Source organism: Pteronotus mesoamericanus, unplaced genomic scaffold (assembly GCF_021234165.1).
Source record: "Pteronotus mesoamericanus isolate MK-2021 breed Mesoamerican mustached bat unplaced genomic scaffold, CSHL_Meso_final scaffold_36, whole genome shotgun sequence".
NCBI classification, from domain to species: domain Eukaryota; kingdom Metazoa; phylum Chordata; class Mammalia; order Chiroptera; family Mormoopidae; genus Pteronotus; species Pteronotus mesoamericanus.
The window spans coordinates 26,582,824-26,607,046 of NW_026555313.1; positions in this window are offsets into that span (position 1 = coordinate 26,582,824).

Here is a 24,223-nt window from a genome sequence, read left to right on the forward strand (position 1 = left end):
CAGTATAGTTCTGTAAGTCCTACACAGAGCAATCAGTCAAGAGAAAGAAATACATGGCATCCAAATTGGGAAGAAAGAAGTAAAAGTGTCACTTTTTGTAGATATCATAACTATGTATATAGAAAACCCTAAAGACTTCACACACACATACGAAAAAAAGCTATTAAAAACAATAAACAAATACAGTAAATTTGCAGGATACAAACTCAATGTATAAAAAGGAAGGGAAGGAGAAAGTCAAGGATCATATAGCAAGGACTCATGGACAAAACCAAAGGGGAAGAGTTGAAGGAGGGAGGGAGGGAAGGAGGGAGGGGGCAAGGGAAAGTGGTGGGGGGTAGGCAGAGACAAATGTATTTGAAAGAATAAATAAATTAATTAAAAATAAAAAATAAAAAAAAAAATAAAAACAATCCTTACCTATTACCTAACATCTAGTTCATATCAAAATATTCTGGATTATATCCCAAATTATACTGAGGGATTTCATATTTGATAAAAGGAAGACGAAAAAAAATCTATGGCTTTCCTGTATACTAACAATAAGATTTCAGAAAAAAAATTTAAAAAATTCATTTTGCAGTTGTGACCAAAAAAATAAAATATCTACGAATAAACTTAACAAGAAAGGTGAAAGATCTATATGTTTGTACTGAAAACTACAAAGCATTATTAAAAAGAGATTGAAAAGATAAAATAACATGGAAATATATTCCATGCTCATGAATTGAATCAATCTTGCTAAAATGACTATATTACACAAAGCAATATACATATTTAATGCAATCACCATCTAAATTCCAATGTCATTTTCTAAAGAAATAGAACAAAAAAATCATCAGATTTTCATGGAACGACAAAAGACCTTGAACAGCCAAAGAAATTTTGTGGGGAAAAAAAAATGAAGCCAGAGGTATCACACTATCTGACTTTAAATTATATTTTTTTATTTGCTAAATTATTTTAGTATGGTAAAATATACATTACATAAAATATAGCTTTGTAATAATTTTTAATTTTAAATTTTAGTGACATTAAGTACATTTATGTTAGGACAAGTGACTCAAGTTCTGGGTGGCCTTCCTAAATGCTATTTTTGCTAAATGTTAAAATGTAGTACAATATTTTGCAGATGCAGCTGTAAACAGATGAGCTTGACTAGACCCCGATGGGATAAATGCAGCCAACTGCAAAGAATAAGTCAACATTGAATTGACCAAATAGTGTACATAAACAATGACTAAACTTGTACTTATGTAGACAGAGCTTTAGATATAAATCACCTCTCTCCTTTACTTGCTGAAAATAAATAAGCCTACCTAAACACCTTTCCATTTTGAGTAGAATGGCCAAAGTGGCAAACAGTTGAGTTTAGTAACAGATTTTGGCACAACCATCACTACATTTACTAATCTTTTAAATGGCCAATTACCATTCTATAGTGGAATTACAATAAATATTATTTTATGATTATTTCATTAACTCTATATCCTGAACTTTTACAACCACAATTGTATCAAAAAAAGTCAAGGAACATATAGCAAAGACTCATGGACAAAACCAAAGGGGAAGAGCTGAGGGAGGGAAAGTCGGAGGGGGCAAGGGAAAGTGGTGTGGGGGGGAGGCAGAGACAAATGTATTTGGAAAAATAATTTAATTAAAAAATTTAGAACATTATTATTCTAAATGATGAATTATTGTATCTGGCACATACATGTTAAGTAAATATATTAATATTTATATTTTTACTAAATAAATATAAAAAAACCGTTGAACTCAGTTGGCTAAATAATGTTCATTTTTCTAGTGTTATTCTTCTATAAAATCTCTAATAGGATCTTGAAGTATGTTTCAAATTTTTCAAGATCATTTCAAAAAGTGTCTTCATGGTTAACATTATAGAATTTATTAAAAATGATTTTAGAATAATTGTTTCTTTTACAAAAATCCCAGGGAAGTTAACGTTAGAAAAGAATTGATAAGTAAAAAAATATATATTTACTTTTTAAAATCTGTCTGGTAAGTAATCTCAGTTAATTTTCTTTCATTTTAAGTTTTATGTTGATTTTTAATTTTATTAGTCAAATTGACATAGGTTAAAAATAGAGTCAAATAGATTTTAAAAAATGCTTAGATCATAAAAAAACAATTCCTATCAATCCTATATAATCCACTTTCCATTATCTAGACTAATCCTCTAGAGGCAGACACTTTAAACACTTTAGACAATTTCTTGTGGTCCATCTTTCTAATTATTTGTTTCTAACATTCTCCCCGCCTCACTTACTAATTCCTCTATTATTTTTCATTTGCTTGCATTATTTACACAAGATTGTTATTTGTTTCTCAATTGATCCCACCCATCTATCAAATGCTGATCTGTAGCAAATGACCCATCATTTTTTTCTTGCTGCTCCACATCTTTTTATATCAGTGCCCAGGATAACCTGATATGGATTTTTATTTACCTCCCTTTCTCCTTGTTGAATCCCCTGTTTCTTTGATTCTTTATTTTTCTTAAACATATATTTTAATAACTTCCTAAAAAAAGATAAGTAAGGTAGTATTTTGTTTTGAAGTTTTGGCATGTTATACATACATCTTTAATCTATCATCCCCACTAATTAATTTTTTTCTGGACAAAGAATTATGGGTTAGAAAGACTTTTCCCCCTTAATTTTGAAGTAATCATTTTACTTTTTCTTAGCATTTATATTGCAGTAGGAAAGACTAATGTCATTGTGATTTTCATTCTTTGTGTATGAACTATCTCCCCCCCTCTACATTGTGTAGAATATTTCCCTTAATAAGTCTCCTTGACATGGGTGTTTTTATGTTTATGGAGCCAGTACTCAGTGCCCTTTAATTAGGAACAAATTCATGGTGTTCGATTCTGAAAGTTGTTTTTATGCATCTGTTGATAATTTATTCCTCTGATTCTTTTCCCTGAACTATCTATTAGTTTAATTCTGGACATTTTTAGTTCAATTTCTAATGTTAATTATTCTACATTATTTGCCATCATTTTGCATTTTTTCTTTTTCTCTAGTACATATTACCAACTTTATCTTCTCAACCTTACTCTCTATGTAATTCTTGTTTTTTTCCTTTCTTTCCTTTTTTTTTTCTTGTTCAAATACATTTGTCTCCACCTTCCCGCCACCACTTTCCTCTACCCACCTCCCCACCTCCCTCCCTCAGTCCTTCCCCACTTTGGCTTTGTCCATGGGTCCTTATACATATTCCTTGACTCAACCCTTCCCTTCCTTTTCTCTTCCCTGCCCATCCTTGCTTCCCTCTTGACTCTATTGGTTTCCTTTTTCTTTCAATGTTGCAGGTTATTCTTCTTTCTGAAGTTCTTGAAGCTGTAGGGTTAGGTCATTTATTTGAAATGTTTCTATCTTTTTTCAGGTAGGCCTGTGTTGCTATGAATTGCCCTCTAAGGCCTTCACTGTGTCCCATAAGTTTTGGACTGCTGTGTGTTCACTTTCATTTGTTTCCAGAAACTTTTTGATTTCTTCTCTTATCTCATTATTCACCCATTCATTGTTTAATAGTGTTCTATTCAGTGTCCATGAGTTTGAAAGTTTTTGAGGTATTTTCTTGAGATTGGTTTCCAGTTTCAAGCCCTTAAGGTCTGATAAAATGCTTGTTATTATTTCAATTTTCCTGAATTTGTTGAGGCTTGTTTTGTGTCCTATCATGTGGCCTATCTTTGAAAAAGACCCATGCACATTTGAAAAGAATGTGTATTTTGCTTTTTTGGGATGAAAGGTTCTGTATATGTCAGTTAAGCCATTTGATCTAATGCATGGTTCAGTTCCACAATAGCCTTGTTTATGTTTTGTTTGGAAGACCTAACCATTTTTGACAGTAGGGTGTTAAAATCCCCTATGATCAGTGTGTTGCTGTTTATATCTTTTTTGAAGTCCTCCAAGATTTTCCTTATATAGTTGGGTGTTCCTATGTTGGGTGCATGTAAGTTTACAATGTTTATGTGTGCTTGATGGATTCTTCCTTTGAGTATGATAAAGTGTCCCTCTGGGTCTTTTTTTTTGGCCTTTGTTTTTAAATCTATTTTGTCTGATATAAGTATTGCTACCTCTGCTTTTTTTTCCTGTCCATTTGCTCATAATATTTTTTCCATTTCTTTCAATCTGTGTAGGTCTTTTGTTCTGAGGTGGGTCATCTATAGGCAGCATATGTGTGGGTCATGTTTTATTTAATCATTCAGCTATCCCATGTCTTTTGATGGGGGCATTTAGTCTATTTACACTTAAAGTTATTATTGATAGGTACCTATTCATTTTTTTTCCTTTTGTACCTGTGTTCTTCTTTTTCTCACTTTTTTCTTCCTCTTCTTAAACCAGTCCCTTTAGCATAACTTGTACTACTGGTTTGCTGGAGATGTTTTCTTTTAGTATTCTTTTGTCTGGGAAACTCCTTAGTTCACCTTCTATTTTAATTGAGAGCCTTGCTGGGTAGAGCAGCCTGGGCAGTAGGCCTTTGCTTTTCATGACTTGGAATATTTCTTGCCCTTCCCTTCTGGCTTGCAGTGTTTCTGTTCAGAAGTCAGCTGCTAGGCACATCGGTATTCCCTTATACATTACTACCTGTTTCTTCCTTGCTGCCTTTAGGATTCTTTCTTTGTCTTTGATATTTTTTTTATTTTTTAATTTATTTTTCTTTCTTTCTTTATTTATTTTTAAATACATTTGTCTCTGCCTCCCCCCCCACACTTTCCCTTGCCCCCTCCATCCTTCCCTCCCTCAGCTCTTCCCCTTTGGTTTTGTCCATGAGTTCTTGCTATATGTTCCTTGATATTTGCCATTTTAATGATGATGTGTCTTGGAGTGGGCCACATTCAGTTCCTCTTGAATGGGGCCTTCTGAGCTTCCTGGACTTGTGTGACTTTTTCTCTCCTCCAATTAGGGAAGTTTTCCATCATTACTTTTGCAACAGGTTCCCTATCCCTTGGTCTTCTTCTCCTTCTGGTATCCTTATTATATGTATATTATTACACTTCAAGTTTTCCTGCATTTCTCTCAATGCCTCTTCATTCTTTTTTAGTCTTTTTTTTCATTTTCTTTGGCTTTCTGGGAGCTTTTTTCTACCTAATTCTCCAGCTCACTGATTTGATCCTCTGCTTCATCAAGCCTGCTTTTTGATATCTTCTTCTATGTTCTTCAATTCAGAAATTGTGTTCTTCATTTCCTCTTGCCTGTTCATTGCTTTTATGTCCTTTTTCATGCTGACATAATTTGCATTAAGTTCCTCATAATATCCCTGTAGTTTTTGGTAGTTCTCTCTGAGCTCATCGAACTCATCGAGTCTCCTTAGAACTGTTGTTTTGAACTCATTACCTGATACTGTACTTGGCTGCCTTTCATTTTATTGTCTTTCTGGGGGTTCCTCTTTTCCTTCAATTGAGAGGTGTTTCTTTGTCTTCCCATTATTTATGAGACTATTCCTTTTTACTCCTGCTTCTTAAATTGATCTTTCTTGACTTCTTGACTTTGTGATGTGAACTTCTATGGTAGGAGACCTGTGAGATTCAGTGGTGCAATTTCCTTGATCTGCTGGTCTTGCTGGTCTTCGGATGCCTTTTATGTCATTTATGTTGGCTCTCTGGAGGTAATTGGGTTTTGATTATTGTTTGGTCATTCTTTGGTGGGTGCTACTCTCTAGTTGGTCAACTGAGGGTCACTCTGCCCATCACATCTTGTATGTTTTTGTGCAGGAACTGCCAGAACAAAACCACAAATCTCAGGAAACAAACCCACATACACAAAAATAACTCTCCCATGCAATTCTACCATCAACAGCAAATGAACCAGTATTAATAAGGTTATAAACAGATTAAGCCTATTATAAGAAAAAAGAGAAATTAATTATTAGTTTAAAATCTAATGACAATATGCACAAAATTGATGGACCTGAAGTGCACGATAAAAAACCATGTAGTAAATAAAATATCACAAATCGTGGAGAAGACCACAGTGGAATTCTCCTCGGTAGCCTCTAGTGTTTACCACTGTTTTTTCTTTGGGTTTGCTTCTGATGATGTCAGATGTTTACCTCGTCTGACCTTAGGCAGTCTGTTTGAGACTTCCAGGAATCTACTGTCTGTGGCTCTCTTGTTCAGCTGTAAATATAGTCATGCTGCACTCAGCAGTCAGGCTTAAGCACCACAGGGCTAGGACAGAGTTCCTCCTGGGCCAGGGTATTGTTTCCTTTCATGCTGCTGCTACTCAGGAGTGTGGTCTCCCTGAGCAAGATGGCTGCACCATATGAGGTAGAACTCAACACAGGGATCCCACCAGCTCTCTCCCCATTTCTCGTCCTAGAACCTCCTACCCCAGTCTCTCCTCACGCATCTCTAGCCCACTGTGCCACCTCCTTTGCCAGAACCCAGGGTAAGTGGTTGCAAATAAAAATCTATGTGTTGGCCCTTTAAACCACTCTTTGCATGTCTAGCCACCTGTCTCTGGCAGAGAGCGACCCTGCCACTTTTTGCAGCTGGCTGTTACCCGTGCTCTTTTTGGCCTCTGGTGCTATAGTCTGAAGAGCCCTGCTTATGGTTTAGACTCTGCTCTTCTCAGTAGAATATAACTGGCTGTTTAAATATCCACCTGATGTTACTGCCTCTGGGTGCCCAGCCAGCTTTCTCGAGTCTGCGCTGCACTCCTTAACAGTTGGGTTGGGTTAAAGCTGATTCTTCCATCTGTCTGTAGTTACAAGGCTTCTCTCTCACTATTGTTCAGTTGTTTGTTAGGGGTGATTTCTCCAGAATTTAGTTACAATTCTACATTGATCCTGGGAGGTTGGTCAGTGTGACTTCCATTCACTCCTCTGCCATCTTACCCCTCCTCTTTTTGTTGATTTATTAATGATGGCCATTCTGACTGGTGTGTAGTGGTATCTCATTGTGGCTTTACTTTGCATCTCTCTGATAGCTAATGACATTGGGCATTTTTTCTTCTGTGATTTCTTTCTTCAGTGTCTTAATTTTTTTGAGTGCATGTCTTTATATTTTGTGATGAAGTCATAAATGAGATTGTTTTCTTATTTTCTCTTTCTGATAGTTCATTATTGGCATATAAAAATGCAAGATTTGTGGATATTTATTTTGTACCTTGTTATTTTACTGAATTCATTGATCAGTTCTAGTAATTTTGTGGTGGAATCTTTGGTGTTCTCTATATACAGTATCATTTTATCTGTTGATGGTACCCCTAGGAGGCAGATACTATTACTCTTCATGTTGTGCCAAATATCCCTTAATCTATCTTCCTTTTTAATTATTTTTTTCTTTTTGCCACTCTAACTAGGTGTTTTCTGCTACCTTATTTTTCAAATTGTTTATTTGATCCTTTATTTCTTTAAATCTACTGCTTTTCTTAGTGTATTCCTCAGTTTAAATATTGTATTATACATTTCTGACTATTTTTTTATTGTTTTCATATCCTTTTACATGCTGTTTTCTTGTAAGTTTCTTGTAGTTCTCACCATGTTTCCTGAGTTTCCTTAAAATTATTTTTAACTCTATATCTGGGTTAAACAATTAAAAAAATATGTTCCTCCATTTATTTAGCTATTTTTTTTCAGGATATTTCTCCTTTTCTTTCATTTGGGAAAAGTTTCTTTGTCTCCCCTTTTTGGTGACTCTTTGAATTTGCCTCTACATATTAGGTAGATAGCTATGTCTCCCAGTCTTGGTAGTGTGCCCTATGTAACATCTTGTAGAGCCCAGTGGCAAGTCTTTTTCACCTGAGCTGAGTACTTCAGGAATATCTTTTTTTGTGGTTTATATGAGCATGTAAGCCCTCCTATTATAATTGTGTCTTGGGTATTGGCCCATTTATATTGAGTTTGACCCTGAGTCTGGGTGATGCTAAGAATCAACCTTGACCACAGTCTACAAGCAGCTATGCAGGTATTCACCACATGAAGTGGAATTCACCTCAGTGCCATCTGGTTCCTGCCTATATCTTCTTTTGGATGTGCTGCTCGTGAAGTTACTTGAATCTTGTTCTGATGTTTTCTGAAGCTAGACACTGAGTGTATTTGTTTTGGGGCCACTTGGGAGGTACTTTGGTGAGGTCAATGTCAGGCATCATCTGTGACTGACCCTGGGCAATCCCTTTGGAACCACAAAGTGATCTAGTTTGTGGCTGCCTCTGCTGGATCTGGGTGTGTATGTGAAGGACAAAACTCTGAACCAAGGTCAGCTTCCATTAGCAGAGAGTCCTGGGGCAGGTAAGTAACGAGCCTAAGGCACCCACAGATTCACCTTGATCTGCCTCTGCTTGCCCTCTGCCTGTAAGGCTCGGTCACTGAAAGAATCTCTGGTGGTACTCAAGTTGTATCAGGAAGGTAGGAGTTAGTAGTGTTCACCAAATTGATACAGGTTTAATCAAAATGCTCATGCCAGGACTGAGACCACTCAGCAAAAGTTCCAGTGTATACCAAGTCTGGTTGTCATCTTCCAGGTGACCCCTTTGTAACAGGGCTGAGCCTCATGAAATCAAGAGAGTGAGGACAGTAGACTTCATCAGTGCCAAACTGACCAAGATTTGGCCATGTTAAGGGAGGACTCTGCACTAGTCTGGCATGCAAAGGAAAAATAGCCCCAGTTTAAGAGCCTCTAAACTTAATCTATCCCAAATTCTTCCAGGTGCCCAAACTCAACAGGGCAGGGCTGACAGGAACTGATAAGTAGAGTGGGGCTTGTGGATTATCTGTGAAGGGGAGTTTTGGTTAGGCTTAGGGAAAGGAAGGATAAGTGACCCCTACAATAGAGCTATACAACTCAGTCATTGATATCCTGAGACTGTACCTCTACACCTCTATTAGGCAGGATGTGAGCTTCACAAGTTGGGGTGACAGGGAGTTCAGAGAGTTAGGCTATTGCATTACCCTAGGCTGATGCCATGAGAAGGAGAGTACTTTACTCAAGAAAAATGATGCTTGTAGTGTGGAATAAGGACTTGTCACAAGGATCTTGGAGGCTGTCTCTTCAGCTCTCTCCGCAGCGCCACTAACCCCACTTGATTCTAGTCCACTCTATCCTTCCTTTGTTGGAGCTGAGGGTGAGTGGTGGAGAATGAAATTTTGTGCACTAACCATTTAAGAGGACCGTTGTGTCTCTAGCAGACTTCCATCTCTCCCTGGTGGAGAGAATCCCTGCTATTTTCACAACTAGATGTTATGCAAACACCTCTTCCTGGCTCTGGTTCTCTTGGCTGGGGAGCCCAATGTGGGTTATGACCACGGTCTCCTCAGGGGGCAAACTTGTATCTGAGATATTCCTTCAGGATCTCCACCTTATAGACTTCTTTTCAGCTAATCTTTGGCTGGTTATTCAGGTTGATTGTTTTATATTTTAGTTGTTATTTCGGTTTGGTCCTGGGAAGTGAGTGTAGCTTCCACCTACTCTGCCACCATCTTGAATCTCCTAATAATTTTTCTTTAAAAAAATTCTTTGCTGTCATTTTATATGGGTTTTACTAAGAAGAGGACATTGATACATTATCAATACTCCATGTGTAACCATAACTCTTTAGAGTCTTGCAATTTTATGATTTGTAAATGCTAAGAAAGAAGATATCTACTGGGAAAGGATCCCGGTGGCTAACTGGGCTCAAATTTAAGAAAAAAATCAAACAAGACAAACAGAGCTTAGAAGCCATTTCTACATAGGGTCCTTTCGCTCAAACTGCACTACCCGGAGAAGCCTGCACTGAACTACCTGCCTTTGAACTGAACTGACTGCTTATACTGTGTTGCTGCTACCTGATGCAGCCCTAATGAAGTACCTGGAACCCTATTTCAGCCAATAAGACTGGGGCTATCCCCATCCAGTCAGAGTTGCACAGCTCAAGCCAAGCTGAGGAGCTCTATTCTGATCAAACAGGGAAGTGCCTTTTGAACCAATCAAACTTTGAAGATTTAAAGTTTTTATTTGCTTGAGGATTTAACAATTAGGGACCAGAGGCAGGGTCTTCTGTCTATATGATCCAGCTTTTCTCGGGCCCTGAAAGTGCAATTTCCCTTTCCACTGAAAATAGAAGAGTGATTTTATGTGGCTAAGCTGAAGATGTATTACAGAAGCAGAGAAGAACAGCCCAGGCCAAAGCAGACTAGCACAGAATGAAACAGATCAGTGTAGCACAAAGCAGAACAGTACAGAACAGAGAAGACTAAGTGTGGATCAGAACAGAGCTTGCTAGCTGAAGAGAGGCCTAACTCAAAGGGCTGTCTTACAGCTGTACTATATCACAATTGAGCTATTTTGCACTGAATAAAGTTTTTTTTTTATTTACCACACACCCAAAATTGTGGATTCCTGTGGGCATTGAGTTGGTACCAACAACAAATGGTTGGTCAATAACAACTTAATTAACCTCTTAAGAGAATGCAATACACAGGTATACTTATGTTTTGAGTAATGAAGACAAACCTTAAAAACAGATGTGTATAAATTATCTATGTTCAAAAATGTTAAACATAATATGTTTTCATATAAATTCAGAGGTTAAATTACATAGTCTCTTTTCATTAAATTCTAATTTCAAATATTATGTTAATTATTGATATGTTAGAAGGATAGATGATTGATGGATGGATTGATGGATGGATAAATAAATAAATATATACTTGTTGTGTACCTCACCACTGCTGATATTTAAAAATAATGTTTCAAGACTATTGTTAAAGTACATGAATCAAAATGCCAATAGAATAAGGAATTCTTGGCATTGTTGACAGTTTCTGATTGGTAGATGACAACTATGGTCTAAAAGTTAAGTTGTTAGGAAACCCATTTCTCTCTACCAGTTAAGTGGAAAACAGTAGACTATCATAAATAGAAATAGTAACTGACACCAAGCATAGATTGAGCTTGGAAAGTTCCTGGAGTGGAATGTAGAACAGTTTTATTCCAATCTGAAACATAGATATGTAATTATGTTTGTCTTTAAAATTTTCCCATTTATTTATTTTTTTTATTTTGAATTGGTTTTATGCATTTTATACACTGAAACTGAAACATCAGTAATGCTTAACAAGGGATATAGAAGTCTTCTGTCATGTTGCCTCATCATTAATTTTGTAGCACTTTAAGTTTCAAAATGTTAATATACACTATCTACTTATCTTCTTTTTAATATATAAATCATGTTTATTCTATTAGAGTTGTCTCAATTTTTACCCCTTTACTGCCCTCTACTCACCCCATCCCCACTCCCAATTCCACAGTCAATTCCCACTCTGTTGTCCATGTCCATGGGTCATTCATATAAGTTCTTTGTCTAGTACTTTCCACTTCTTTTCACCATTGGCATCTTTCCCCATTCCTTCGGGTCACTGTCAGTCTGCTCCATGTTTCTGTGCCTGTGGTTTATTTTGTTTGTTAGTTTATTTTGTTGAATAGAGTCCACCTATAGGTGAGATCATATGGTATTTGTCTTTCATCAACTGGCTTATTTCACTTAGCTTAATATTCTCCAGTTCCACCTATGTTGTCACAAAAGGTAGGAGTTACATCTCTCTTTCTTAAATGCAGATTGATTTTATTTATTTTTTTAATGTTAAAGTTAATTATAAAATATTAAAAATATTTAAAACAATTATAAAGTCTCAGCAATTAAACCAACATGACACCAGCACAGAAACAATCAAGTAGATCAATGAAATATTATAAGTATTATAAAGACAAATGTATATATGCCTAACAATATATGATTAAATTGATATTTCAAGTCAATGGGGAAAATAAGGCTTATTCAACAAATAAGGTGCATGGACCACTATTACTTGAAATAAAACAAATATAGAGCTTCATTTCACACATTATACAAGAAATATTCAGGTGAGTTAAAAATCAATATGTAGAATCTAAGGAGTTTTAGAAGAAAATGGAACTAATATTTTTCATGACCTGAAGTAAAATACTCAAACTCAGAAGCTATAAAGTAAATATTAACAATATAACTACGTTAAACATTTATATAGCAATATACATATAAAAAGTTAAAGGACAAGGAATAGAATAGAAAAATATTTGCAACACATCTAAAACATAGTAAATAGGTATTTTTGTTTTTGTTGTTTTTGTTGTTTTTTTTGGAAAAAAGTTCTACAAACCTTTAATCAATAAGTGGATAAAGACTACCAAAAAATCATTTAAAGTCTTTCTTTAAAAAATAATAGACATAGGCAAGAAATATACTAAAACAGGTTTAGTTTCAACAAATGGTAAAGGAACAATTAAAATAACATCATTGTCACAATCAGATTAATGAGCATTAAAAATATTGGTAATATCAAGTATTGGCAACTCTGAAAGGAACTGGGTATTCATAGAAACATTTTATTGATATTAAAGCAGTCCCTTTAGCATATTTTGCAATGCTGGTTTGAAGATGTATTCTTTCAGCCTTCTCTCCCTAGAGCCTCCATCCCATCTCTCCTCAAGTGTCGCCAGACCTCCCTGTGCCCCCTTTAGCTAGGGATCTACTGTCTGTGCCTGCCACTCTGCACTCAGCAGGCAGTTTAGACAGCACAGGGTGAGGTGGAATCACACCTGGGGGTGGGGCTATTGTATCCTTTGACACTGGTGCTGCTCAGGGGGAGTGGTCTCTGCCTGAGCAAGAAGGCTGCTGCCGCATAGTGAATGAGTCAGCACCACGATCCCGCCTGCTATTCTCAGTTCTCTCCCCAAAGCCCCTTTCCCCAGTCTCTCCTAAGGCTTCTCTAGCCCAGTCTGCCCCCGATTTTGCCAGAGACCAGGGTAAGTGGCTGCAAATAAAAATTTATGCATTGGTCCTTTGAACAGCTCTTTGTGTCTCCAGCTGCCTGTCTCTGACAGAGAGCAACCCTGCTTCTTTTTGCTGCTGGCTGTTTTCTGTGTACTTTTTGGGCTCTGGTACTGTGGGCTAGAGATCCCCTCTTCTCAGGGGGATCCAACTGACCATTTCAATATCCTTCTGGTGCTGCCACCTGTGGGCACCCTGCCCGCCTTTTCAGGTCTCTACCTGACTCCTTACCAGTTAGATTGTGCTAAAGTCGATTCTTCTGTCTCCAAGGTTGCAAGGCTCCTCTCTCGCTCTTGTTTAGTTGTTTGTTCCAGGTGACTTCTCCACAATTTAGTTGTAATTCCAGATTGGTCCTGGGAGGAGGTCAGTGTGACTTCCACTCACTCCTCTGCCATCTTGATTCTCCCCTCCCCTTTATTGTTTTATTGTTGTTCAAACACAGTTCTTTATATTTTCTCCCCACCACTCCCCCAAAACCCTCCCATCCCCACCTCCCACTCTCGATCCTAATCCCCTCTCGCTTTGTCCATGTGCCATTTATACATGTTCCTTGACAACCCTCCCCCTCCCCCTCATTATCACCTCCCCAGTCTCCTATGGTTACTGTCAGTTTGTCCTTTAGTGCCATGTCTCTTGTTCTATGTTTCTTACTTGTTTGTTTCATTAACTAGGTTCCACTTACAGGTGAGATCATATGGTATTTTGTCTTTTACCACCTGGCTTATTTCACTTAGCATAATGCTCTCCAGATCCATCCATGCTGTGGTGAAGGGTAGGAGCTCCTTCTTTCTCTCTGCTGCATAGCATTCCATTGTGTAAATACACCACAGTTTTTTGATTCATTCATTTACTGATGGACACTTAGTCTGATTCCAACACTTGGCTATTTCAAATTGTGCTGCTATGAACATAGGGGTACATAGGTTGCTTTAAATTGGTGTTTCAGGATCATTAGGACATAATCCCAGCAGTTGAATTACCAGGTCAAAAGGCAGTTCCTATGCACCCCAATGTACATAGCAGCACAATTTACAATAGCCAAGTGTTGGAAGCAACCTAAATGCCCATCAGTAGATGATTGGTTCAAAAAATTATGGTACATATACACAATGGAATAATACGCAGCAGAAAGAAAAAAAGAACTACTAAACTTCACGACAGCATGGATGGGACTGGAGAGCATTATGCTAAGCGAAATAAGCCAGGGGGTGAAAGACAAATACCATATGATCTCACCTATAAGCAGAACCTAACCAACAATACAAAGATGTAAAGAAAATGAGACAAGCAACACTGAAAGGAAAAGAAATCAACAGAGACAAGAGGGAAGGAGGGAGGGAGGCGGGGAAAAGGAAGAGAAGGGGAAAGTCAAGGAACATATAGCAAGGACTCATGGACAAAACCAAAGGGGAAGAGCTGAGGGAGGGGAGAGGAAGGGGGCAAGGGAAAGTGGTGGGGGGTAGGCAGAGACAAATGTATTTGAAAAAATAAATTAAAATAAAATTAAAAAAATAAATAATTAATTAATAGATTTTCTCTCAAGGAAAAAAAAAAGTCAGTTCCATTTTTAGTTTTCTGAGGAAATTCCACAGTGTTTTCTATAGTGGCTGAACCAGTCTGCATTCCCACCAACACTGCAAGGGAGGAACAGGGAGGAATATACAAAGGAGCCCCAATATGGCTAGCAGCTGATCTCTCAGGGGAAACAGTTCAAACCGGAAGGGAACGGCAAGAAATATTCCAAGTCATGAAAAGCAAAGGCCTGCAACCAAGAATGCTCCACCCAGTAAGGCTCTCAATTAAAATGGAAGGTGAAATAAGTAGTTTCCCAGACAGAAGAAGGCTGAAATAATACATGTCCTCCAAACCAGCACTGCAAGATATCCTAAAAGGACTGCTTTAGGAAGAGGAATAAAAAGAGTAAGAGAGAGAGGAACACAGGTACAAAGTGGGAAAATGAATATATACCTATCAATAATAACCTTGAATGTAAAGGAATTAAATACCCCAATCAAAAGACATAGAGATGCTGAGTATATAAGAAAACATGACCCACACATATGCTGCCTATTAGAGACCCACCTCAGAACAAAAGACCTACACAGACTGAAAGTTTGTGGAAGAGGGTTGGAAAAAAAATATTCCAAATAAATGGACAGGAAAAAAAAATCAGGGGTAGCAATACTTATATCAGACAAAATAGATTTCCAAACAAAGGCCATTAAAAGAGACTCAGAAGGACACTTTATAATACTCAAAGGAAGAATCCATCAAGAAGACAGAAACATTGTAAACGTATATATGCACCCAATGTAGAAGCACCCAAATATATAAGGAAAATCTTGGAGGACTTCAAGAAAGATATAGACAGCAACACACTGATAGTAGGGGATTTAAACACCCCACTGTCAAAAATATATAGACCTTCTTAACAAAATACCAACAAGATATTGATCATTGAACAATACCCTAGATCAAATGGAAAAAGTATATAAACTTTTCATCGCAAAGAAACAAAGTACACATTCTTTTGAAATGCACATGGAACACTTTCAGAGATAGACCACATGGTAGGACACAAAACAAGCCTCAACAAATTCCGGAGAATTGAAATCATATCAAGCATTTTCTTGAAACACAAGGACCTGAAATTAGAATTCAACTTCAAGGAAAAAACTCAAAAACACTCAAATTTGTGGAGACTCAATAGCACACTATTAATCAATGAATGGGTTAATGAGATCAAGAAAAAAATAAAAAAACTTTCTGAAAACAAATGAAAATGAACACACAACAGTACAAAACTTATGGGACACAGTGAAGACAGTCCTGAGAGGGAAGTTCATTGTATTTGGCTCTTTTTAATTTTGTTATTTTTCTTGGTTTCAGACTATTTTATAGTTAAAAGATTTTTAACCTTTTCTTTACTTATGATGTTCAAAATTGGTAGAGTTCATCGATTTAGAACTACAGAACTAACCCTAGATTAATTAAGCTGTTGAACATCCTTTTGTAAGAATATAAAATATTCTATTCTACCCAAGAAAGCAGATATAAGCAGGGTAAATGGAGAAAAATATATTTGAACAATAAAAATAAAAAAATAATAAATTTTAAAAGGAGGGGAATGAAGGGAGAAAGAGAGAGAGAGAAATATTGATGTGAGAGAGAAACATTGAGTTCATATATGCCCTGACCAGAGACAGAGCCCAAACTCAAGACATGTGCCCTGACCAGGAATCAAACCAGCAACACATTGTTTTGTGAGATGATGCCCAAAAAACTGAGCCATACCACTCAGGGCTCAAAATACAATTTGAATGTTACCTTCCTTACAAAATATTCTATGATGATCCAACATAAGTTAGTCATTTCTTTTATTGTGTTTCCAAACCCCATTGTTTTACATTTTAAACTCATACTATTTATAACCATATAGTTAACACATGTATTTCCCCCATTAGACCAAAAGTCAGGAGCTGTTTGACTTTTCATTTTAGTTTTTTATGTACCTGGCCCAGGTCTAGAGTATAGTGGGATCCCAGCAAGTGATTTGTGGATGAATGTTATTGATTATTCTCTTCTAAACCCTATGAAACTGGCTTTGGACCTAGCAATATATTCACCAAACAGCATATTCTTTCCTCACTTTTGCAAGAATGGGTACAAATGAAACTAAAACTGCTGTACATGTGGAATAGACAAGGGTGCCTTTAATTTCATCCCTTTGTGAAGATGCTGTAGAAAAGCAGTGACACAAAGAAGATAGGATGGAGACTTTGAAGTTAGGAAGACTTAGTATATCATCCCTAACTTCCCAACCTGATTGCTGGAGAGCTTTGCACAAAGTACCTTCCTTGCTAATCCTTGGTTTCCTCTTCTAAAAATGTAGAGGTGTTGTGAGTATGAGCTGAGCAAAGGAATAGCATGTAACATTGCCTTAGTGAGTAAGTGGGTGAGTGCAGTTGAGCCCCTCCTCCAGGAGTCGGGTGGAAGGACTGGGGAAGACTGGTGTCAGAGACAAGTGGAGGGAAAATATGCACCACTAACAAAGAATGAAACACAGAGACACACATGGACACTAATTAAAAGGAAACTATACCCAAGCATCTCATTTTTGGGAATCAAATTCAAAGGTAAATACTTCCTTTTACTTAGCAGCTATATATTGATGGCACCTGGGCAATATGTTAATATGTTGTATGTGTGTGTTTTGTTTTATTTAATATCTAAAAGAGAAATTTTTACTTGATCTCTGCACATATTTTAATAGTTTTTGGTTAACCAGTTTTTAAAAAAACATAGTACAATAATATATTTTATTTGACTCTCCCAAAAGCCAAATTTTTAAACAATGCAATTGTACAAAATTAAATAAGCTTATTATGACAAAATTTTGAAAAAAATTCACCATGCAAAAACAGACTTTAATTTAGTCATTACATGTAACCATAAGTATTTCATCTTGCCATTGTTGCCACTTGGTAAATTGATGATGTCTCCTTGAGAATCACTGACTGATTCTATTGTCAGATACAGACTAACCTTAAAAAATAATGGTACTGACATCAGAGTGGTTCACACTCCCTTTTATGCATTAGCCTCTGCTCAGTAAAATAAATCCTTCTTCAGCCCACATTACAGCTAGAGAGTGAGGAAAGCATGGTCCTGAATTCCCCTAGTGGTCAGCTGGCTGTATGCTGCTCCATGGCCAGGCGACCCCTGGTGTGGCTGGGAGAAAAGGCCTGTGTTGGTACATGCAGGTTCTCCTCATAGGAAAAGTCCAAAAAATGTGCCCGATTAAAGAAAATGTGGGAGGATAATTTTCAAATTACAGGCCAACAGAATATATTAATATTAATTTATTGCACGATCATCATTGAATATTATATTTGCAGAACATATCCTTTGTCAGAAAAAAGAAATCATGCTAACATTGTGCCAAATGTTAAAGCTATACAATTATAAAGATAAAAATTCTACTTAGAAACATCTCAACTTCCATCTAGGTTTCCTCTCTTCTCCTTTCAGAGTCAGTAGATGATGATTTTCAGTTTCAGAGAGTATGGAAGAACATCAACTTCATTTATAAAAAGACTGCTTTAATGACTGTCCTTTTCCTCACCTCAAGATAAAAGGCCAAGTTTCATGCATTGATTAGAGTTTCTCATTGAGGTATATATAGTTCAGTTACTTATTTATTCATTTACTTAGCCTGAAACTCACCTAGTGGTCAGGGTTTTTTTTTCTGTGAAATTATTTGTTCATGTAGTGAGCCAACTGGTTCACACATTTATTAAGTACCTATTATGAGTCAAGCACTCTTCCAGGTGCTAGTCACTTAGAGTGGCTCTTCTCAAACTTCAGTGATAATCTTGTTAAAACATATTTTAATTCAGAAAAGCAATTGTGAAGCCCATGATCCTGCATTTCCAAGAGGTGATGTTAACAGTGCTTGTCCATGGGCCCCTTAACCTGTTACACGAATTCAAAATAAGATGGCTTAAAAGAAATCAAGTTTTAATTAAACGTTCATGAGAAAGCAGAGAAAATTATAAACAGGGTCAGATTTTTCAACTGAAGTTTGGGTTTTCTATGGTCATTCAACTGATTTGATGTAATAATTGAAAAAAAAGGGCTAAATTAAATCAGTGAAAAAATCTGAAAAGAGTTTCATTTTTTTACGCTTCACCTGTATAGAATCATCACATGACCAACAAAAAGACCAGAAAATGTCTCCTTGTCTTGGACTACATGAAAAGATAAAATTAAATTTCTACCCCATGTTCAATTACGTTTATTTAACTTTAATTTTAAATTAACTAGAAATTTGAATGGTGCTTAAAACACTAAAATTGTGGTGTCTTCCTAAAATTTGTTTTTGGTATTTATTTTATTTTTAAATCATGTTTATTCTATTACAGTTGTCTCAATTTTTCCACTTTGCCTTCCTCCACCCATCCTACTCTGCCCCCTTAACCAACAGTCAATCCCTGCTCTATCGTCCATGTCCATGGATCATTCATACATGTTCTTTGTTTAGTCCCTTATCCTTCTTTCCATCATTCCCCTCCTACCCCATCTCCTCTGGTCACTTTCAGCCTGCTCCAGTTTCCCTTGCCTGTGGTTTACTTTGTTTATTAGTTTATTTTGTTGAATAGAATTGACTTACAGGTGAGAATATACGGTATTTGTCTTTCACCGACTGGCTTATTTTACTTAATATAATATTCTCCATTTCCATCCATGATGTCGCAAAAGGTAGAAGATCCTTCTTTCTTTCTTCCTTTTTCTGAAATGCAGTTTGATTATATTTATTTATATGTTTAAATGTAAAGATCCATTATAAAATATTAAACATTTAAATCTATTATAAATACTCATAAATTAAAACAACATGAAACCAGTACAGAAATAATCAAGTAGAGCAATGAAATATAATGAGCATTCTAGAAACAAATGTATATGTATCTGTCTAACAATGTAATATATGATTGAATTATATTTCAAATCAATGGGGTAAATAAGGCTTATTCAACAAATACTGTGCATAGACCACTATACTTGAAATAACACAAAAATAGAGCCCTATTTCACACATTATACAAGAAATATTCAGGTGAGTTAAAAATCAATATGTAAAATCTAAGGAGTTTTCAGAGAAAATTCAAAATAATATTTTTCTTACCCTGAAGTAATATATTCAAACCCGGAAGCTATAAAGTAAAATATTGAGCATACGACTATATTAAACATATAAGACTAAAGTAATAGAATGGAAAAGTATTTGCAACACATTGAAAACAGAGTTAATAAGGCTGTTTGTTTGTTTGTTTAGGGCAAAAATCCTACATACCTTTAATAAAAAAAAATGGATAAAGAACACCAAAAGCTATTTAAAGCTCTTTAAAAATAATAGAAATAGGCAAGAAATATGCAAAAACAGGTTTAGTTTCAACAAATAATAAAGTAACAATTGTGACACATCATTGTCACAATCAGATTACTAAGTATTAAAAATATTAGTAATATCAAGTATTGGTGACTGTGAAAGGAACTGGGTATTCATAAACTCTTGTTTTTTATCTTCTTAAAGCAGTCCCTTTAGCATATTTTGCAATGCTGGTTTGGTGGAGATGTAGTCTTACAGCCTTCTTTTGTCAGGGAACCTCCTTATTTCACCTTCCATTTTAATCAATAGCCTTGCTGGGTAATGCAATTTTGGTTGCAGGCCTTTGCTTTTCATGACTTGGAATATTTCTTGCCATTCCCTTCTGGCTTGCAGTGTTTCCACTGAGAAGTCAGCTGCTAGCCGTATTAGGGCTCCCTTGTAAGTTACTACCTCTTTCTCCCTTGCTTCCTATAGGATTCTCTGTTATTCTTTGATATTTGCCACTTTAATGATGATGTGTCTTGGAGTGGGCCTCACTGGGTTCCTCTTGAATAGTACCCTCTGTGTTTCCTGGACTTGTGTGACTTTTTCTCTCTCCAATTAGGGAAGTTTCCCATCACTACTTCTTCAAACAGATTCTCTATCCCTTGCTCTTTTTCTTCTCCTGCTGGTATCCCTATGATACGTATATTATTACACTTCAGGTTGTCTTGCATTTCTCTCAATGCCTCTTCATTCTTTTTTAGTCTTTTTTTCATTTTCTTTGTCTTTCTGGGAGCCTTTTTCTACCTTATCCTCCAGCTCACTGATTCAGTCCTTGGCTTAATCTAGCCTGCTTTTTATTCCTTCTACTGTGTTCTTCAATTTAGAAATTGTATTCTTCATTTCCTCTTGCCTGTTGTTCATTGTTTCTATGTCTTTTTTAATGTTGCTATAGTTTGCAGTAAGTTCCTCATAGTTTTCCTGTAGTTTTTGGTAATTCTCTCTGAGCTCACTGAGCTCATTGAGCTTCCCTTTGTTTTGAACTCAATATCTGATAGTTTACTTGCCTCTATTTCATTTAGTTCTCTTTCTGGGGAGTGTTCCTTTCCTTTCAACTTGGGGGGTCTTTCTTTGTCTTCCCATCATTTGTGGGGCATTTCTCATTTGCTTCTGCTTCTTAGGTTTATCTGTCTTGATTTCCTGACTTTGTGGTGTGAACTTCTATGGCAGGAGACTCTGGGTTTCTTTTTTTTTCTCCTCTCTGGATCTGCCTCTGATGATGTCAGATGTTGACCCTCTCTAACTTTAGGCAGTCTGTTCGAGACTTCCAGGAATCCACCATCTGTGGCTGTCTCCTTCAGCTATTAATTTAGTCTCTCTGCACTCAGCAGCCTGATTTAGAGACACCACAGGATGGAGCAGAGGCCCTCCTGGAGGCGGGGTTTTTGGGTCCTCTCACACTGTTGCTGCTCAAGGGAGTGGTCTTCCTGTGCAAGATGGCTGCTGCTGTAAGGCAAAGAGTCAGCACTGGGATCCCACTGGCTACTCTCTCAGTTACCTCCCCAAAGCCTCCTTCCTCAGTCTCTCTTCAGGCATCTCCAGCCCACTCTGCCCCCACCTTTGTGGGGAGACCAGGGTAAGTGGCTGCAAATAAAAATGTATGCATTGGCCCTTTAAATGGCTCTTGCATCTCCAGCAACCCGTCTCTGGCAGAGAGCAACCCTACCGCTTTTCACAGCTCAGCTATTGTTTGTGTACTTTTTGGACTCTGGTGCTGTAGGCTGGAGATTCCTGCTTATGGTTTAGACCTCACTCTTCTCAAGGGGATACAGCTGGCCATTTCAATATCCTTGTGGTACTGCCGCCCATGTTTACCCTGCCCACCTTCTTGAGTCTCTACTGCACTCCTTACCAGTTAGGTTGTGCTAAATCTGATTCTTTTGTCTGTTCAAGGTTATAAGGCTCCTATTTTGCTATTGTTCAGTTGTTTGTTCCATGTGATTTCTCCACAATTTAGTTGTAATTCCAGGTGGGTCCTGGAGGAGGTCAGTGTGACTTCCACTCACTCTTCTACCATCTTGGTTCTCCTCGTACAGTTCTTAAAAGTTTTTTGTTTTTTCTTTCAATGGGCATGCTTTAAAAAAAACTGTATATGCTGAGTGGCACTTTGAAAGCACAGATGCACTTACAAGAAGTTTCTCAAGTACAGTTTATCATCTGGAAGGTGAACTCCAACAAGTAAACTGCAAAGAATATAACATGGTATAACTCAATACATTCCTAATGCATCATTTAGATGTTCATGCCTCACTCTGGCCAGGTAGCTCAGTTCGTTGGAGCATCAACCCATATCCCAAAAAGTTGCAGGCTTTGATTCCCAGTCAGGGAATATACCTAAATTTGGGTTATATCCTTGCTTGGGATATGTATATACCTTCTACATTTGCCTTCTCTCTCTAAAATCATAAAACATATCCTTGGATGAGAATTAAAAATGAATGAGTGAATGAATGAATAATAAAAATAATAAACATCCATGGCTGGAGATTTTTTTTTTTGAAATTTCACAACTTAAAAATCAATGCTGAGTATTTTTCAGTTTCTTGGAATCAAGATGGATTCCTGTGTCACAATGACATTTTAGTTTAATACATAATGCTTCATTTTCTTTAACTCCAAACGCTCTTATCTGTCTTCCTAAAATACATGTTTTTCATAAATGTTATGTGGTAATATAAAAATTCAAGAGGAAACTAGTTAATCTGTCCCCAAGATTAAATACAGAATGATAACTCTAAGTTTAGATATTTTCTAAAGTTGCACAATACTATATTTTTTCTTCCTTTTAAATAATTTTTATTAAATTTATTGGAGAAATATAAATTAATAAAATTGTATGTTTCAAGGATTCAAATCTATTATACATCATTTGTGTGTTCACCACTCAAAGTCAAGTCTTCTTCCATCACCATTTTATCCCCATTTTACCCACTTCTACCTCACCCCTCCCTCTTTCCCTCTGTTAATCTCATACTGTTGTCTGTGTTTATGAGTTTTTCTTTCTTAATTGCTTCATCATTTTCTCCCAGCCCCAAAATCCCCTCCCTTCTGACAGCTGTCAGTTCTCTATATCTATGAGCCTGTTTTTATTTTTTGTTAATTTTATTTTTTAGATCCAAATATAAGTGATATCAAATGGTATTTGTGTTTCCATAACTGATTTACTTCACTTAGCATAATACTCTCCAGGTCCATCAATGTGTTTGCTTTATCCACTCATCTATTGACAAGCACTTGGACTGCTTCCAAATCTTGGCTACTATAAATAATGCTGCAATGAACATAGGGGTGCATATATCATTTTCAATTAGTATTTCCGGTTTCTTCAAATATATTCTGAGAGGTGGAAACCCTAGGTCATAACTCAGGTACTTTTTCGATGTTATGAAGAAACTCTGTACTGTTTTCTATAGTGGCTGAACCATCTGTGTTCCCACAGCCAAGGGTTCCCTTTTCTTCACATCCTGCACAGTACTTGTTGATTGTTGACTTATTTATTTATATTTATTTATTTTTATTGTTGTTCAGGTACAGTTGTACCCTTTTACCCCCACTACTCCTCCCCTCTATGCCTATCCACACCTCCCATACCTGATCCTATCCCCCCTTTGGCTGTGTCCATGTGTCCTTTATACAAGTACATTGAAGAACCTTCCCCTCCTTACCACATTATCTCCCTAACCTCACACTTCTGGTTACTGACAGTTTCTTCTTTATTTCAGTGTCTCTGGTTCTATATTGCTTCCTCCTTTGTTTTGCTCATTAGGTTCCACTTACAGCTGAGATCATATAGAATTTGTTCTTCACTGCTTGCCTTATTTCACTTAGCATGATGCTCTCCAGGTCCATCCATGCTGTTGCAAAGGGTGGGAGCTCCTTCTTACTTTCTGCTCTGTAGTGTTCCATTGAGTAAATGTACCATAGCTTTTTGATCCACTTATTTAGTAATGGGCATATAGTTTGCTTCCAAAACTTGGCTATTGTGAATTCTTCAGCTATGAACAGTAAGGTGTGTAGGTTCTTTTTAATCAGTGTTTCAAGATTCTTAGGGTATAAGGCCAACAGTAGAATTGCCAGATCAAAAGGCAGTTCCATTTTTAGTTTTCTGAGGAAATTCCATAGTGATTTCCACAGTGGCTTCACCAATCTGCATTCTCACCAACAGTGTACTAGGGTTTCCTTTTCTCTATAGCCTCAATAGCACTTGTTTGTTGATTTGTTTATGATGGCCATTCTGACCAGTGTGAAGTGGAATCTCATTGTGGTTTTAATTTGCATCTCTCTGATGGCTAGTGATAATGAGTATCCTTTCATATGTCTTTGGGCCCTGTGTATGTCCTCCTTGGAGAAACATCTGTTCAGACCCTCTGTCCATTTTTAATTGGATTATTTGTCTCTCTGGAGTGGAGTCATGTGAGTTCTTCATATACTTTGGAGATCAAACCCTTGTCCACGGTATCATTGCTAAATA